We start from the raw sequence: 17,635 nt of genomic DNA, 5'->3' as shown, positions 1-17,635 counted from the left end.
CTCCGCACCCTCGGCTGTGTCCTGCACCGCCCAGGTGTTAACTGCTGCCGCCTCCGCTGCTGACGAGGAAAGCCACTTTGATGGTCTTGTGATGTTGTACACAAACAGCAAGAGTAATAATAAATACGGAGGCAGCTGATATAAATATGCTTATATCAGCAAAGTTCGGTTTAAACAGCCCTGTGGGCCAGGGGCTGGTAAACACGTGAGAAAGTCCTCTGACTACTGGTAAATGAGATGGGTAGTTCAAACAATCTGGGAAAAATGATCTCCGTCCACTATATTGAATGCGGCCCTTTTTTGTGTTTCAACTCGCAAGCACATAGTAGGTGCGACAGAGCAGTGGCACCCCACAGATGCCGGCCTGCTAATCTCAAACCTGTGCTGTGATTAAGGATCTTCAGATGAGAACATCAACCTAGGTTATCCCAGGTGAGCTCAATGTAATCCCAAGTGTCTTTATAGGAGGGGAGACAGGAGATTTGAGGTCAGTAATAAAAACAAAACATGGCCATGGAAGCAAGAGCTTGTAATATACACCGTGGTGACTACAGTTAATACCCTGCTGTATATTTGATAGAAGCTGGAGATTCCCCATGGACAGAGGAGCCTGGTGGGCTACAGTCCATAGGGTTGCCAAGAGTCCGACACCACTGAGGCAACTTGTCATGCACTGGAAACTGACAAAGGGAAGAAAAAGGATTCTCCCCTTGAAGCTTCCAGAAGAAAAGCAGCCCGGGTCACACCTTAATTTTACTTTTGACTTCCAGAACGGTAAGATAAATTCATGTTGTTTTAAACCACTAAGTTTGTAGTAATTTGTTATAGCAGCAACAGGAAATTAATACAATAGGTACCCAATATTTTTTACATGAAAGTGTAGAGAAAGGAACACCTGGTAAGCCATATCATGCATGCCCAGTCACTTCAGTTGTGCTGGATTCTTTGCAACCCTATGGACTGTAGCCCGTGAACCTCCGCCGACCGTGGGATTCTCCAGACAGGAATACTGGAGTGGGTTGCTATGCCCTCCTCCAGGGAGTCTTCCCCACCCAGGGACTGCACCTGAGTCTCCTGCATTGGAAGCAGATTCTTTACTGCTGCACCACCTGGGAGGGGACCTTCACATGGATTTAAACATGGAGAGATGTAATTCATTGGTTCCAAAGACAGACAAAGCTGAGCACACATGTATGTAGGCCCCCTCTCATTTAATTCCTGGCTGGGCCAATATGATTTGCTTTGGCCAATGGGATGTTAACAAATGTAACACAAGCAAAAGCTTAAAAAGAACTTGTATATCACATCTCTGGCTTGGTCATGTGAAGAGACCCAAGCAATCTCTGGAAGGATGAGAACTCAGGGAACAGAGACAAGCCCTGTTAATGGAGGCTCCATAGCCAGAGTAGTCCTAGCTTGTGCACCAGGAGATCACAGCATCGTTAGTGACTCAGGCAAGAAGAGGAGAACTGAGCCAACTGACCCCAGACCACTGACTGACCTGCAAAATCATAAGCATATCCAGTGATGGTTATTTGGTGGTAGTTTGTTATATGACAGTAGATAATTGACATACTGTTTCCCTAAATTTCAGGTCAAAACTTGGATAAGTTGAAATTATCCTCTTTTGGGGATCTACCCTTGTCAATTCTTTGTCTTGATACCAGCTAATTCAGTGTACACTACTTTGCTTTGTAATTCTCTTTTTCTTTGAAGTTTAATACAAAGACACTTCTGCCTGAAAGTTTCCCAAAATGAATATTTTTACTTGAAGAGGCCCACTCAGCGTAATTTATATATCAATGTCCTAAAATTTTGTTCACAATTACTTTTCCTCTTCCAAATGCTATAGTATGTTTCCTTTAAGCTTTAGCAGTCTATTTGTTTTTAAAGTGTTTTATAATTTTTTCACTTCTCCTTTTGAAGTTTGGCCCCACTTACAACCGTATTTTCTGTAAACTACACTCTGCTTGAAAGTTTACAAGAGAGAGAGTTAGGTTAACAGACCTGTTATGTTCTTGTGGTAAATCAGCAGAAGAAACGATAATGATATCTAGGTATTTTGATTCCTATTAATACCTATACAAAATTTTACCCAAGGTGGGCAAAGGCAAATACAGTGTTTTTCTCTCTAACCCTATGGCTACCTTTAAGGAGATCCAGGGGCTTTAAGAAGTATACTAATGGGCTTCCCTAGTGCCTCAGACAGTAAAGCATCTGCCTACAATGCAGGAGAGCGGGGTTCAATCCCTGGGTTGGAAAGATCCTCTGGAGAAGGAAATGGCAACCCACTCCAGTATTCTTGCCTGGAGAATTCCATGGACAGAGGAGCCTGGCAGGCTACAGTTCATGGGTTTGCAGAGTTGGACATGACTGAGCAGCTAGCGCAATACTAAATAGTGAAGGGGAAGATTCATTACATATTATCGACAGAGATTGGGTGTTGTATACCTATTTACACTCTAGTACTTTAAATGTCAAATTTTCACTTAATTTATCCCTATAGTATCCCAATGAATTCAGACAGACACCATTCCCAGCTTACCAAAAAGAATAATGAAGATAGCCCATGGAGTGTTTAATTACAAAGCTGTCAGAATGTGCTGGCCATAAGGAATATAATAAATAAGGCATCTCTACTTAATTTGGTCTTAAGTTAGACCTGGGAGGACTCAGCACTGACTTCCAGGAAGGAACTGACTTCCTGGATTCTAATTTAATACCTGACATCTCCCTCAATACCTCTTGATCTCAGGCACTCCCTTGTCACCTCCCAGTGTTCCTCAAACCTTGCACAGGGTAGAAACCAAACTACTACTTTTAAATAAATGTTTGAATTGTCCGTGCTGACTTCGCAGCAATATGACATTTGCTTTAAGGCAGTTTCCTGACCACAAGTGTACATTTCTCCAGATCTCATTCTTGGGAACAATATATATATAGTGTGCTGGAAAGATCATGAGTTATAGACCAGGGCTCTCAATAAATGTTAGGCAGTTTCCTCTTTAGTGATTATACGATTTTACCAACTTTAGTGATTACTATAAATCATTTTGCACCTGTCAGGTGGCTGGCTATGATACCAGCCATACTCAAAAAGCAACAAAACTAAACACTTATAAAAGCATGGAATACAGGGACTAATAAGCTCATGGATTTAAACCCTGTCTTTTTCTCGTCTGTCATATGGGATGACTAAACGAGACAGAGTTTTTAGAAAGTACCATGAGTTAGTACTTATATGCACAAGCCCTAGAGCCAGAGCAGGTGGGTGATAAAACCAAAGTCTGATAACTCTGTAACAGTTGAGCAAGTTATTTTGCCTTCTGTGCCTCAGTTTCCTCACGGATAGGTGGAGATTACATTCACGTGTGATTGTGAAGATCAAATGAAGTATATCTGGTGCTTAGAACAGTATCTGACACAGTTAGTGCTCAGTTACTATTATTGTCAACTGGAGTAAACCCATATTTTGGAAAATTTTAAATATATATAAAGTATGTAAAGCGCTCAGCATGCTGTCCCTTGCATGTAAAGGATCACACACACACACACAAATGTATCTTATTGTCGGTAATATCAGATTACCATGCTTTATTTGAAATAATTTGGAATTGTAGGGTACACTTTGAGGACCCCCAGTGGGATGAACATTAACTATTTTAGGGGCAAAAGGGCTCCTTCAAGATCAGTTACACTGCTTAATTTAAAAATAAAAAAGAGAAGACAAGGAAGACAGGAAGGTAGTAACTACTTTTGAAGTCATCCCCTGTCATCACCTAGGCATGGCAAAGTCACATCTGGCCTAAGGCACTCATTACCTCCTTGTCCTTGACTTACAAGGAATAAGAATAAAGTGGTCCATGAATACTAATATTTAAAACAATCAGCTTTTTAAAAATGACAAATGTGAACATATTTGTTTTTATGTAGATACATAAAATAATTCATTTCTGTACTGTTTTATTAGAGCTTAATATTAGGGATGATTTTTTTTTTTGGCCTCCTACTTCATCTCCCACTTGAAATCCATGCTATTCCAGGGAAATTTATTACAAAAACATGAATACATGGGTGCCCTTTGTATGTCTATGGACACTAGTATTTTTTTGTTTGAATGATAACCTCTTGGATAATACTTTGTTTTAAAAGAATAAACAGGGAGTTCCCTGGTGGTCCAGTGACCAAGACTGCGTTCCCAATTCAGGGGGCCCGGGTTTGATCACCCGGTTGCAAGCTGGATCCCAAATGCCATAGCTGGAGATCCCACGTGCAGCAATGAAGATTGGGCCCAGCCAAATTTTAATAGTTAAAAAATAAAATAATAAAATATCCACTAGTTTACTTTGTATGAATTTTGTATTCTCAGTTGAAACGATAGACATTCCTTATAGAAAAGCACAGTATAGTCACAGTATTTGAAAATATATTTTAATGCTTACTTAACTCTGTTTCCTAGGAAGCAGGCTGTAACTCAATTTATTGGAAAGTGCTAGTGCTTTTAAACTGTTTTGCTTTTTGATGTCTGTCTCCCACATCCTCCATGGCATCCCTCATCTATTTACCCCCTTCCCTTTCTTCCCCTTTCTATTCTTGATTTGCCCTCTCTATTCTATCACCCCCTTTTAAGTAAGCATTAATCTCTTTCCAGTTCCTTCATCTCCCTTAGAATTCCTTTATTCATTAAAGATATATCTGTTTTGTTGATCTTAGTAATTTCTAGTGTTTAGCATATTGGCATCTTCTCAGTAAGCATTATCTGTATATTAACGCGGGGGCCGTGGTACGAGAAGAAAATATGTATTCTCAAAATTACCTGGAGCACTTTCACTTGCGTGTGGGCACTGGCATTTGTACTGAATCGTTGGCGACAAAAATACAGGGAGTTGGAGCCACAGTGAGGATGGCAGCTGTGCACGCCCCCTGGCGCCAGGCAGACTTTTGAGGGGGACCTCTCTGTACCTAGGAATTCTGCAGGCAGCATTTACTGCTCCCCGTTTGTCTTGGTCCCGTCCCGGAGGCGGCTGGGTGGGAAAAAGAGAAGGTTGTCAGGGGAACTAGGCTAAAAGTGAGGATCAAGAAGGGTTGCCTATTCAAACAGCAGGTGCAAAGGAGGCAGAAATTTTGAAGGAAGGGCTGTTAAACCCCCACCCACGGGGAGGTTACTTGTCAAGAGATGAGCGGGCCGAGGATTAAGGGATCACCTGAGCTGGAGAGCTGCAAACGCTTCTGACACCTGCAGCAGAATTTTCCATCAACAGACGGTATCCTGGGGGGGGCGGGGACAGGAGCGCAGGAAAGAGCCGTTTTCGCGTGATTGGCGGCGCCCCCTACCCGGGAGGGGGGCGCCCGCGGCCGGTGGGCGGGGCCGGGGCGGAGCCGGTCGGTGGGTGGGCGGGGCGGGGGCCGGGCGGGGCGGGGCGCCCCCGGCTGTCACTCAGCGGGTCGCGGTGGCTCCCCGCCCCCACCCCGCCCCCTCCCGACACGCTTTCCGGGTCGCCCCCGCCCCCGCTCCGCCCCCGGGGCTCCGCCAGCGCGAGTCCCATCCCGGTCCGGCTACCTGGGGCGCGCCCGGCCGGGCAGCTGCGGGCCCGGCGCCGGCCGGCGGCGTCTGTGAGAGCCGTTCCGTCGGGCGGGGGCCGCCGACGAGGGCATGAGCGCGGACTCCTGCCTCCGGCGCGGCGGGAGCGGGGAGGGAAGGAGGCGCCGCGCGGAGGCCACCGTCCGGGGCAGCGCCGGGGGACAGCGGGGCGGGAGATGTGCCTGTCCTTAGCGGCCCAGCAAGCAGCATGCACCCCGATCCCTCCGACAGCGGCGGCGCCAGCCTCGCCGGCGCCCCGGGCGAGCGGCGGCCGGAGCCCCGGGGGGACGCGGCGGCCCAGGGGGCACCCGGCGGAGGGAGTTGGTGGGTGGCGGCTGCCGCCCTCGCCGCCGTGTGCGCCTCCTGCCTGCTGGCCGGCTGGTGGCCGGCGGCGGCGGGAGGCGCGGGGCCGGGCACGGTCCTGCTCAGGCTCAGCCTGTACCTGGGTTGCGCCGCGGCCGCCTTCCTGCTGGGGACTGTGTTCTCCCTGGTCTGCCGGAGCCCGCGAGCCCCGCCGCCCGACTTCGCCGCCGCCTGGAGACGGCTGGCCGCACGCCGCCGGCCGGAGGTGAGTACTGGGCGTCCGCCCGCGGCCTCGCCCGGCCCGCCCGCTCTGGGAGGGCCGGGGGTCGCGGCGGGCCGTTCCTCTCGGGGAAGCGGGGGCTGGGCTGCGCCGGGCCGGCCGGGCGGGGAGATAGATGCTCGCGTCCTCTCGGCCCCCGCGTGGGGCGGGCCGAGATGCACGCTAGCAGGTGATGTACTTAGTTGCTCGACTCCATCCTCAGTCCCAGGCTCGGGAGCCGAATAATCCTTCCAGATCTTGGCTGTGGCCCTGCCGCTGGGGAGCGGGGCGGCCGCTGTACGCAGGCGCTGCGCCTGGGGCCGGTCATCACGCTGGGTTCTGGTAACCGTTCCCCGTGGGAGGTAACTTTTATGCCCTCGTACAGACCGGGAAACTTGGCGCGGAGGGGCTGACTTGGCTTAGGTCCCCTGCCCGGTATACCTCATGCTGAAAGCCCGGGTACGCTTTTTGTTTTTTTTCTTTTTTTTTTAATCACGCTGTCCTGTCTTCCGCCGTGTGGATAAGTATCGCAGTTTCAGTGGTTTAGGAAACGGATGCCCGAAATCACTGTAGTTTGCATCGAAAGGAACGTTATCATCAGTGGGGTGTGGCGATCTAGTGGAGGACCGTGGTTAAGGAATTCAGGGAAAGACAGTGTTTTAAATGAGCTCTCCACTTCCTTAGTGCCAAACCGCTGCTTTTTTCTCTACCTCCCAGCAGCTTCATTTTCACAACCCTTGAAAAGAAACTCGGTTCTGTCGTAGCTTGACTTACCGCTTGACTGAATTCTACTGTCATTAACCTGAAATTGCTCACTCTGAAGTAAGAGAAGTGGCTGTGGCTCAACTTCGTAAGAGTATTTTGTTAGAAGCATTATTACTCCCTGGGTTTTGTGTTTGTTTATAATATGACCTGCTTCTTCTTCTTCTTTTTTTAAATCTCACCCTCTTCGCCAAAAGGACCCTTTCCTCAGTGTGTCAGTTCAGAAAGCAGAGCTGAAATAATGGGTAAAGAGGTGTAGGTAAAGGGGCGCCTATCCCCACTAAGTTAAGCAGCTGTTCAGTATGTTGAGGAAAAGGAACTTCAGTTTTCATAAATAGCCCCAAATTAGCTGTGTTTATTTCTCTTAAAAACCTTCACCCAGCTATTATATCTGATTTAGCAAGAGTTGGTGAGGAGGTGTATTTTTCCTCTTGCTTTTCCCCTGCAGTGATAAAAGACCCCAGAATTTTACTGTTGATTTGTGAATGACGTTACAATTCTTTAGAGTATTTTAAGATGTTGTAATCTATTTCATGTGTATTTAATCATATTTATTGAGTCTTTCAGAAACCGGGTATTATTTTGGAAGCTGGGGTTGAATCAACAAGACAAACAAAAGCCCTGCTTTCTGGAGATTGTATACTTATGAGGGAATCAGGCATTAAACAAAGAATGCGTTAGTTTTGGATAGTGATAAATGCTTAAATGCTTATGAAACCAAAAGTAGTTAAGAGTTAAGTGATTAAGAGTGCCTGGTGTGTGGGGGCAGGAAGTTTAGATGGTGGGGTCAGGGTCTAAGCCTTAGTATTGTCACTCCTCTGTCCTGGAAGCCTCACGGGTGGTTTATCTCCCTTTTTCCTGGAAAATACATTCCCCCAAAGCTCCCAGCTCACTTGTACCTCTGATAAAACTTAGGTTATCATCCAGAAAGATGCTTTAGTAGAGGAAGCAGAGAAAATACTACATTAGAGGTGACAGAAAAGGAAGTAGCTTATGTGATTCTCATGTATACTACCTGAAAATTTCAGGCAGCAGAAGAGGTAGACGTGTACATTAAGGACAGGCGATGATTGGTCATTCTTTTTGAATTCAGATTCCTACAGCATTAAGTAGGAAAATAAGTATTTTAGGAGGTTTACTTTCTGTTACCTAGAATTAAAGTGTATGCACATATGCTATTCATATGTCTGTGCCTACTCAGTTGTGTTCACCTCTGTGCAACCCCATGAACTGTAGCCTGCCAGTCTTCTCTGTCCATAGGATTTCCCAGGCAAGAATACTGCAGTGGGTTGCCATGCCCTCCTGCAGGGGATCTTCCCGACCCAGGGATCAAGCCCGTGTCTAAAATTATTTATATATATTGACAGTACCAGTGCAGTTTACTCAAGCCTTTCATTGTGCTGTATTTCCAATAACTTATGCTCAAGTTTTTTTAAAAAAATGCTCCTATGAATGGAAGCATAAGCATGTGGTGTAGTGTAAAATATCTGTCAGTTCTGTGGGGGTAGGAGCTGGACCACACGGGTCATCTAACATATGTGGAGGGGGAGGCTGTTTTGTAGTGAACCAAATGGTGTCTCTTAAGATACAGTGACTACTTTACTACAGAAATTGTGATTCAGCATTAAGAAAAGAATCCTCATTTGTCCATCCTTTTTTTTTTCCCCTTCTTGACTTCTCTAGAGGGAAAAAAATGCATATACTATTAAAAGTAGGCAACCAGAGAAGACTAAACTAGAAGAGAGAAGGCATTTTCATGTCTAGACGTGTTCAAATGCTCCTGCACGCTTTATAAGGTAGCTGTTGGCTGTCATAACTCTTTGTGGTTGAGATCCTTGACTGATATCTTTTGTTATCCCTTGTACCTTGCAGGAGCTCCAAAAAGTGTTTGCTGATGATAATGAAAAAAATTTGGCCAGTTTGTGGTCACTAACTGAGGGCTTTTCCCCTTCAGTTAACCTAGTGTTTATTGAGCATCACTTATGTGCAAGGAATTTTATTTTGCTTGGCTGGTAATCATTACTGATTAAAGTAGTAAAACTGATTTTTCAACTCGGGTGGAAAGAACATCCAGTGGTATATTCAGGTGGCAAAAAAAAAAAGAAAAGCTTTGTGTAAGGTCAGGAAGGTTGACGGTTAAGTCTTGACATTTGCTTTCTGGGCCCCACTTTAGAAAAACTTGAACTTTGTTGCAGGCCAGCTGGCTGGAGCTGTGATGCTCTGGGGTTGGCCTGCTTCTGGGGCAACAGTTGTTAGCCCTGCTTTGCTGAGTAGGCTGCTGTAGAGTGGTGCTTCTTAGTCCAAGGTTGTAGTTTGGTGTTGTGCCAGACCTGTCAACTCACGTGGACCAAAGGCCTCAGATTCACTAGCTGCGGTTATCTGACCCTAGCACATGATCTACCCAAAGCAACAGCAAGAAAAACATGGGAATAATGAATCAATAGTTTAGAAACCTTACTTTCGTTACTAGACCAGTGGTACAAAGTGTATCTTCATATAATGGAAAAAAGAAAAATAATTTCTTACATTTTGGTGCTAAAAATAAGGAATAACTTTTTAAGATGTCAGTTATTCACATAGTTTATGGATTTTTCTCTTTTACATGGTAATTTATTAGATGTTTCTTGATTTACACTTGATTTATACCATTAAGTTAAAAATAAGCACTGGACAAATGAAGACTGGGGGCCTGATACAAGAAGGTCCACGAAGGTGCTTAGTAGCATAATGGGAAACTAAAGTCCACTGCTATGTGAAGAAAGTATTAGTGAAAGACTTTTCCAAGTTTAGACAGAAAAGTTCAAGAAGTTCATCAAAGCTCATAAGCATTTACTGTATATCTGCTGCATATTGCTTTTCTGATCTTGGGAGATGATCTTGGCCTAGTTAGTTGCTAAATGTCAGTGCCAGGCACATAGTAGGTTCTCTATGGATGGGTTTTTGTCCCTAATGAATGGATTATTGTTTGAGATGAGAACAGACTTGAGTATCGGACTGACATTTTTAAATTTGAAATTTCAGCCACAGTTCCCTAGAGAGGGGATCATAGTCTCGCGGTGTGTAGTCGCTCAGTCTTGTCTGACTCTTTGGGACCCCGTGGGCTAGCCCTCCAGGTTCCTCTGTTCATGGGATTTCCCAGGCAAGAATATCTCAAGGTAGGTGTCACTGAGAACTTCGATAGTTGCTTTGCATTAAGTGGATGGCAGTGTTTTCAGTGTTGGGGAGGATCCAGAGATGAACAAGATGCCCTGTGTCTCTGCCTTCTCAGGCTGAGTAGATTAGATTGATAGGGAGAACTGGAGGGGAGGGCAGATGTTTATAGAGACAGTAAAAACATTCACACAGCAATCCAAGGCGCCACTTGGCTTGGGTGGGACTTCTAGAATCCCTAAATGAGTTCTTTTACTGATACAAAAATTCTTTTGAGTAAAACAAACTCGATTTAGTTACTCAAGGGAAAAAGGAAAAGAACCAAGATGTAGGGAGACTATACACAGCCTCTTTGTGATGCTCCTTTATTATGCTAATGTGATAAACTAATCCTCAATAATTTGATAGTAGATAGTGGGGTAATACACTTACTGTCTTCAGATTATTAGGTTGACTTTTGACCGGGGGATTTAAGTCAGGGTGGCTTCTGGGAAAAATGTTTTTGAGCAAGATGGCTTTTGAAACCCCCTTAAATCTAACTGTAGTGTAAGAATTGTTTACCTTAAATTCATCTATTCATAATTTTTGAATTTAACTTTTTTTGCAGGTTATGGATTCACATGGCTTTAATAGAAAAAAGAAAAACATATAAAAGTATATGCATTGAAAAAAAAAATCTCCCCTATAGGCAACCATTATTAACAGTTGATTGTTCTAGATATGTATTATGTATATACAAGCAAATACAAATACATACTCAAAAACAATATAAACAGTGATTACACATAAAAGAAAATTATTTTCTGTATCTTTATTATGAAGGAACTATTTCTTAGGGTTAGTAGACATCAGAAGTTACATGTGAAGAGTGATAACTTCAAAGTAGGAAGCTACAATTCATGATTAAACCTGGAACATTAAAAAATGGTCATCAAAACCAGTAAATGTATTCTAAGAAATGATGAACATGTATTTTTGAATTTAGCAAAGCTGTCTGAAGGAAGCATATATATATTTTCACAATTTGTACAAAACCAAAAGGATTTCCCTGGTGGCTCAGCTGGAAAAGAATCTGCCTGCAATGTGGGAGACCTGGGTTCAATCCCTGGGTTGGGAAGATCCCCTAGAGAAGGGAGAGTCTATTCACTGCAGTATTCTGGCTTGGAGAACTCTATGGACTGTATGGGATGGGGTCGCAAAGAGTTGGACATAACTGAGCAACTTTCACTTCACTTCAAAACAAACCCAGAAAATTGTATTTTTTCATATTGTATTCTAAATTATTACAAGATTTTGGATATGATCCCTTGTTGTTGTTTAGTCCCTAAGTCTTGTCTCTTTGCAACCCCATGGACTAGAGCCTGCCAGGCTCCTCTGTCCATGGGATTTCCCAGGCAAGAAAACTGGAGTGGGTTTCCAGTCCTTCTCCAGGGAATCTTCGCAACCCAGGGATTGAGCCTGTGTCTCCTGCTTGGCAGGCAGATTCTTTACCACTGAGCCACCTGGGAAGCACCCCTAGGAAATTGTTTTAGAGACAGAATACATGTACTGTTCTGGGTTTGAGTTGCTGGTGAGTGTAATCAGATGAATCCTAGGAGGCGGGATTGTAGAGATGGCTTGGGCTGGGTTGTGGAAGTCTGCAGCTGTGAGAGAGTAGGGCTGGGTTGTTGCCTGCTGTTGGGGCAGCTCCTCATACCTTTTGAACTCTGGAGTGTGGCATCGAAGCTGGGTTATGGACATGCTAAATGGAAATGTGATTAGGGGATACTGGAGTAGAAGCACTAATCAGTTGCAGTGATTCAAAGTGAGGGTTAATGAAGCTGTGTAAAGGGAGACCAGAAGCTGTGTGAAGGGAGATCACAGCCAAGAGTGACTTTCATGTTTCTTTCATGTTAATGTCATGATGGGTGAAATTTCCGGTGACTTTCCTGTGAGAGGTTTCTTTCATGATAATTATCAGTAGTTATCATTACAGAGGGGTTCAAGAATCTTCTCAAGAGCATCTTAACATTCTCTTTATATAATAAACTCAGCCCCAAACTTAAGAGTCCTACTGTTTCTTCACAAATGTGAAGACCAAAGTCTCCAAGCTTGATCAGTGCTAACTTGGAGCCTAAATTCTGATCATTCCCAAGAGATTTATTTCTAATTCCCTTGAATCTTAAGCCAGTTTTGTTTTGGACACATGCTACGATGTCAGCTTTCATAATTAAATGTTGCCTTCTTAAAGATATCTTAGGTTTCATTTCCCAACCTTATCATTTTGAGGGTAGGAATTGCCCTACTTTTCTTAGAATGTTTGAGCCCTCATGCAGTCAGAATAGTGCACACATTTGTACTAAAAAAAGTGACTCAGCAAGTTTGGTGCTGAGGGCTTAGGTTTTAGAAAAGGAAATGTCTGTGGAAGCCTGTTAGTATTAAAATCATGACATACAAACTTGCCTTTTTTTTTTTTTTTCTAATTGCAGCTTTGCTTTTGAAAGAAAAACTTGCAAACTTGGGGCTTGTATTTTTTACCAACTTCACTGTTAAGTGACTTTCTAAATGAGGGCTGCTTGTTTGCATGGAAGTGACCGATGACAGAGGTGGATAGACAGCCCTTCCTGGGGACTCTGCTGGGCACCTTGGGGGTTGGGTTCAGTTAGTCATTCTTACACCCTCCTTTAGTCCTAGCGTGTGTGCTTATTTAGTTTCTCTAAACACAGTGGAGCTTTCCAGAAAGCCCAGTGGGTTTTGGGTTGCATTCTGGTGGGCTCCTCAGCTTGAATAATGCTTTGTGAGAATGCAGTTAGGAGGTGACATGTGTGGGCTCTGTCCCCACGGCTGGCCCGTGCTTATTAGTGATGCTAGGCACTGGCCAGTCCCAGTCCATTTGTCAGCCAGCCCGGGGCTTCCATGTATGAACACCCGTGAGCTGGACGTAGAGAAAATGAATATGGTAACTCCAAGTAAAATGGCTCCAAGGCCAAGGGGGAAGCCAGAAAGAATTGTGCACTTTTAGAATAAGACAGTGGAACTTGTTTAGGTCACTAGGATCTATTTAATAGTAAGCTTTCTGTTTTAATGTAGACTACACCTCTTGGAAATTTGGGTGCATTTTTAACAAGTACTCATTTCTAAAATAACCTGCCTTGCTGTAGTTCGCACCCACCTTGTAGGTATGGGTGAGTTTACGTTAACAGTAGTAACTCAGAGTGTACAGAGTTTGCTCCTGTCTGCTCACGCCGAGCTTCATCCTGCAGTCTTCTTATTTCTGCCAGCCCACAGGCAGGATTTTGCACACATGAGTGCGTTCACTTATGTTCTTCTGTACCTAGTGACTGCAGAACATTTGAGAGAAGCACCTCTGTGTCACCAAGCCAGTCTGTGAAAAAGCATGTTTTTTGTTTGGCTCCTACTCTCTCAGCTCCCTCAAACTGGAGATCCAGGAGGGCTTGGTCCTTTTTTTTTTTTCCCGCTGAGCCGAAGCCACGTTATGTGCTTTAAGGAAGTTGACAGTATAGCCTTGTTTCTCACACTGAGTATAATTAAACTTAGTTTTTACCTTGTAATGGAAGCTGAGAGGAGCTTACGTCTCTGTTTGCATATCCTGTGAAGATACTTCATCACCTCTGTCTACCTCCTCTCTATCCCTGCAAAAGAGATGACTGAGCGGCTGGGCATATCCCGGACTCAGAGCAGCCCCTGGGGTCAAGAGCTTTCTCGAGTCTCCAACCTTGAGCCGCTACTCTAAAGGCCTCTCCTCATATGCAGATATGGTTGTGCAGATTGTGCCAACTCGTTTGACGTGAAATTAACATCCTAAACATTCCAGAAATTGCAGTGGGTTTTTCCTGAGGTGCAGCTGTTAATCTTGTATTGTCCTTCTGATTTTCTTTTTCCCCCACCTCACTGAACCTTTTTGAGTTTTCAACCCCTAGATAAGCACAGGAAGTTGCTTTGTTTCCTACATTTGAATTTCGATCATTCTTGAGGTCCCATTTGTGGAAGTATCTGGCTCTTAGGCAGTCTTACCCTGGGCGGCACCCCCCCACCCCTAAATAACCATCTGCTCAGGCTCAGACTCACTCATTCAACTGCTTACCCTGATCTTTTCACTTGGTGCTCTCAGTGGGGCCCGAAATCATCAAGTCCAAGTTTCCATGTGTCCTGTGATCGGTCCCCGTCCCTCTACCACTGCTCCTGTCAGAGTTTGGCACCTTCTGCAAGTCCTCCATCCGGAAGCCCGAGGCCTTCCTGACATCTCCTTCTTTCCCACATGCAGTCCCATCCCCCAGACCTGTCTCCTTACCTCTGGAGTATCTTACGTCCACCTACTTCTTCCCATCCCTCCTGCTTGGTCCCAGCTATCATCGTGTGCTTCCCAGGTGACTGCAGTAGCCCCTCAGTTCATCTCTGTCTGCCTCTCTGTCCCTCCTCCAATTCATTCTCTTAAAGATGCAAGCCGAGTCCCATCCCTCTTCCTCACCATGTTTAATTAAAAGCCCTCAGCAGCTTCCTGGTCCTCATAGCTCTCCAGCCTGGTCTCCTGTCATAATTACCTTTACTCCTCATGCTCCATCCTCAGCCATCAGAGTGCTAAGCCCGCTCTGTCGACATCGACTCTGAGTATTGCTTGCTCTGTCTCTAGCCTCCGATGCCCGCTTGCCTAATTAACTTCAGCCGTCACTTCTGCAGAGCGGCTCTCCCTGTCTTCCAACTGCATATATTTTCATAGCACCATGCACCTTTCCTTCACTGTACTCGGCTCAGTTGTAGATACTTGCACAGTTCCTTGTGTCTTTCTCACTAACCCCTGAACTCCATGAAGGCAGACTCTCCTCTCTGTCTCTTTAACATCTAGCATAATTAAGCAGGTGGGCAGTAAACATTTCTTGAGTGAATGAATAGCTGGGAATCAGCGGAGCACAGGCATTCAGAGAATGGTCCTGGAGTGAGCCAGACATTTGAATTTCAATCTGACTCTGCCTTGATAATGGTGGGACAATGGACAGCTTACTTAAGATTTCTAAGCCTCAGTCTGCCAGTCTGAAACGTGGAAGTAGTAAATACTTTCAGAGGTTGTTTGGAACAACGTGGTGGTATTTGAAGATACAAATGCTGGTGTTTGTGAAAGTGCTTTGAATTAGAAGGTGTTAAAAGGTGGATTTTACACTTTTACCTTTTTAATTTATTTTTTGGCCGCATCATGCAGCTTATGGGATCTTAGTTCTGCAACTCAAGATTGAACCCAGGACCTGGCAGCAAAAGTGCCCAGCCCTAACCACTGGACTGCCAGGGAATTACCCACTTTTACCTTTTAAAAAAAAACCTTTTAAAATAAGATCCAGCTTCAAAAAAGTTATACAAAATAAATGTATAGTTGGGTGAGTGATTATAAAGACAATACTCTTGTAACTTCCTGAAGCTCCCCTATATGTCCACCCCAATGGCAGCCCCTTCCCTTCCACCTAAGTAACGCCATCTTGATTCCATAATAATCACTTCTTTGTGTGTTGTTACAGTTTTATCAGTCAAATGGGCATCTGTGGATGTTATAGTTTAGTCTTGCCCATTTGAAAAAAAATTGTCTTCCCTGTATCCTTTCTTTTCCCTGTGGGTTATCTATTGAAGAACCTGGAGCATTTTTTTTTTTTTTAGCATCTTGTAATCTGGATTTTGTTGGTTGCATATGAATGCTTCCCACGTGGCTCAGTGGTAAAGAATCTACCTGTCAAGCAGGAGACACAGCTTTGATCCCTGGGTCAAGAAGATCCCCTGGAGAAGGGAATGTCTACCCACTCCAGTATTCTTGCCCGGAGAATTCCATGGACAGAGGAGCCTGGTGGGCTACAGGCCCTGAAGTCGCAAAAGAGTCGGACGTGACTTAGCAACTAAAACAACGATATATGAATGATACGGCTCAGCTTGTTGTTTCTTCCTTTGTATGTCCTGCCTGTTGTCCAGATCAGACTTGTGTTTGACCCCTTTGGCAGGACTGTAGGTGGTGTGTGAACTTTCATCAGGAGGTGCATAATATCTGATTATCTTTTTTGGTTTTATTCGTAGCTGTTGATGCTCAGTTACTTGGATCTGTTAATTTGTTAGGGGTGACAAATAGGGGTGTTTTAATTCTGTCATTTCTCTCATTTATTGGTTTGACTCTTTTTGGAAAGAGACATTTTCCAATCATCTGCTCTTTGGTTGCACAGTGGTACAGTTCATATAAAAAAGCAGGATAAATACTAGATTCTTTCCCATTATCAGTTTTCCAAGATAATGACTGGTTCCCCCTCATCCTCTGAAGGTGGCCAGTTAGTTATGTGTTTAAAAAAATATTGTGAACTCATGAATTCGAATATATTTTATGGGTTCCAATTAGTTGTAATTATTATTACATAGTTTCTTTTTTGAAGGCAGTCTCATCTCTGGCCAGTGGAAGTCTTTTCAAGTTGATTCCTTGGTCCTTTTGATATGACCCCACTAAGTCTGAGAGTTTTCTTGCTGTCTGGTCTAGCAAGATAGATCAGGTTCATTTTGAGTGTTTTCTGCTCACACCTGGAACTAGCCATTTCTCCACAAAGAGCCCTGATATTTTTTAAGTGGAAATAGTATTTCAAGAATTCATTCTGTCTCACTTTTGAGCAGCACAGCCAGACTGACGTAGCTGTTGGGACTTCAGCTGATCGTTTGTTCGTGGGGTGAGCAGCTGTCCCTGTTTGCTTAGGGCTGTCACGGTTCTCACACCGAAAACTCTATGCCCCGAGGGGGTGGGGGACCCAGTCCAGGTGTTAGGGAGGCTCACTGCTGTTGGTTTGGTCTTTGTGTCTTGGCCTTCTCTATGGAGAGGCTGGAAAAAATATGTAAGAGATATGTCTTTTGCAAAGAATAACCACTCAGTAGTTAGATTTATATACTCTTGTGCCTCCTTCAAGGCAGGTAACACTTACTTTGAATAGCGCTTTGCCATTTGCTTATTATAGCCTATAAATTGACATTGATAATGGGTTCTGGAAAATGGCTTCTATGGCTGACGTTTGAGTCATTTTACTGTAACCAATGGCTCTGAGTATAGTGGACAAACACATGTACCACAGGAGTCATAATGTGAGTGTCATAAAGTGAATGCCTTAGTAATTGCTGTAGCTAAACTGAATGTTTATTGCACTTACTGTATGTATGTATGTATATGCATTACCCAGTTAAATGTTTGTCTTCCATGTGAGGTAGGACCAGTTAATCTCATTTTACACGTGGGAAAACTGAGGTTTGCCATTCTGCTGTTAAGTCGTTCAGTCATATCACTTTCTTCGACCCCATGGACTGTAACCTGCCAGGCTCCTCTGTCCATGAGATTTCTGAGGCAAGAAAATGAGTGGGTTGCCATTTCTTTCTCCAGGGGATCTTCCTGACTCAGGGAACAAACCCAGATCTCCTGCTTGGCAGGTGGATTCTTTACCACTGAGCCCCCTGGGAAGGCCAAACTGAAGTTTAGAGGGGCTAAAGCATGTGCCCAGAACAAACGGAAGAGCTAAATTAAACCCAAGTCTTTCTTATTTTGGAGCCTCTACAGTTATTTTAATTATTTAATTATTAAAGAA

The 17,635-nt window shown here is 44.4% G+C and overlaps 1 protein-coding gene across 5 annotated transcripts in view; it reads left to right on the top strand.

Moving 5' to 3' along the window:
* The first annotated feature begins 6,041 nt into the window (after window positions 1-6,041).
* Window positions 6,042-17,635, top strand: part of SNX25 (sorting nexin 25) — a 91,200-nt gene continuing 79,606 nt past the window's right edge. For 2 of the 5 annotated variants that reach the window (XM_068970544.1, XM_068970543.1), the window contains exon 1: window positions 6,043-6,149. The gene's annotated coding sequence lies outside the window, so the exon portion shown is untranslated. Of the gene's footprint in view, window positions 6,150-17,635 lie in introns of all 5 variants that reach the window. The other 3 variants (XM_068970541.1, XM_068970542.1, XM_068970545.1) reach the window with 2 other exon arrangements.

This window comes from Capricornis sumatraensis, chromosome 4 (genome assembly GCF_032405125.1).
Source record: "Capricornis sumatraensis isolate serow.1 chromosome 4, serow.2, whole genome shotgun sequence".
NCBI classification, from domain to species: Eukaryota; Metazoa; Chordata; class Mammalia; order Artiodactyla; family Bovidae; genus Capricornis; species Capricornis sumatraensis.
Note: the sequence above shows the minus strand (reverse complement) of the source record. Positions and strands in the feature narration are given on the sequence as shown.